The 1,434-nt window shown below is 48.7% G+C and overlaps 1 pseudogene; it reads right to left on the reverse strand.

Annotated features, from left to right (window-relative positions):
* Positions 1 to 849: 849 nt before the first annotated feature.
* Positions 850 to 967, reverse strand: LOC126215440 (5S ribosomal RNA; annotated as a pseudogene).
* Positions 968 to 1,434: the final 467 nt, after the last annotated feature.

Below are 1,434 nucleotides of genomic sequence, written 5' to 3' on the forward strand. Positions count from 1 at the left end.
GGGGTGTAGCACGGTGGAGGGGTTAGAGTGTGTGTGGAGTAGAACGGCGAAGGAAGGTAGGCCGTTGGATTGTGTTCATTGGTCGGCAGACTGGAGCTCTAGCAAGATATTTCCGCGCTATTTCTAATCTACTACGTCACAAGAAGCAGGTGGAGGGTGCTACAAAGAGTTATATCGATCCTCTACATCGCGACTCATGAATCACCGACGACAGAGTACAAACACACACACACACACACACACACACACACACACACACACGCACACACACACACACGCACACACACACACACACACACGCACACACACACACACACGCACGCATGCATGCATGAGGGGTGCCTATTTCCCACGAACTGCATTGACACTACATGATTTACAGGTATGAGCTACTAATAATAGTAACGCAGCAGACGAATCTAGGTACATGTCTGTACAGTGTTCTACACTGCTAGCGGGTAATTGATTCCTGTCACCCTGTTAGACAGCTGCTGTATTCTCCCGGGATAGTCTACTTCCCCTACCACAAGCCCTGCTCGGTTCTCAGTTTACTGACACAATATACCTCCCCAGCATTTGGTGTCTAGTTTTCTTACGCGAGTAGACAAAATTGTGCCTACATTGTGAGCTGTTAATGGGTAGTAGTTGCACTCCGTCTTCAGGCCACAAGTGGCCCATCGGGACCATCCGACCGCCGTGTCATCCTCAGATGAGGACGCGGAGAGGAGGGGCGTGTGGTCAGTACATCGTTCTCCCAGTCGTTATGATGGTTTTCTTTGACCGAAGCCGCTACTATTCGGTCGAGTAGCTCCTCAGTTGGCATCACGAGGCTGAGTGCACCCCGAAAAATGGCAACAGCGCATGGCGGCCGGGACGGTCACCCATCCAAGTGCCTACCACGCCCGACAGCGCTTAACTTCGGTGATCTCACGGGAACCGGTGTATCCACTGCGGCAAGGTCGTTGCCACTTCATTTAAAGGTAAACATTAATTCAATATCTTTAAGGCAATATCTTTAATAACCTTCGTTTTTTCCATACCCTGCAACACATAAACTCTTAATCCTAGAAAAAATACGAACCGGACTTTTCTGTAGGAAATATTACGTAGTTTCATTTTGTACAGGGAAACATTTCCGCTACAAGCCGTGGTTTTCGAATTATTCCCGAAAAACACAAAAAAGCGTCCTTTCAGGAACCGCGTTAACCATCTACCACTCCCGCACCCTGAGTGAATGGGATACCACTCTCCCACGGATTGACCAGGTGTTCAACACTGCGAAACACAAGGTAACCCATGTATCACCGTCCACGTCGATGTTCACGTGTACCATCAACACCCCATTTTCTAATCTTTTACCATGAGTCATTACTCCGGAGAGTCGCCTTGAGAATTGGCAACGAGCATAGCAGAACTTAGGTATAATAAGGGGCG

Source organism: Schistocerca nitens, chromosome 12 (assembly GCF_023898315.1).
Source record: "Schistocerca nitens isolate TAMUIC-IGC-003100 chromosome 12, iqSchNite1.1, whole genome shotgun sequence".
Lineage (NCBI taxonomy): Eukaryota > Metazoa > Arthropoda > Insecta > Orthoptera > Acrididae > Schistocerca > Schistocerca nitens.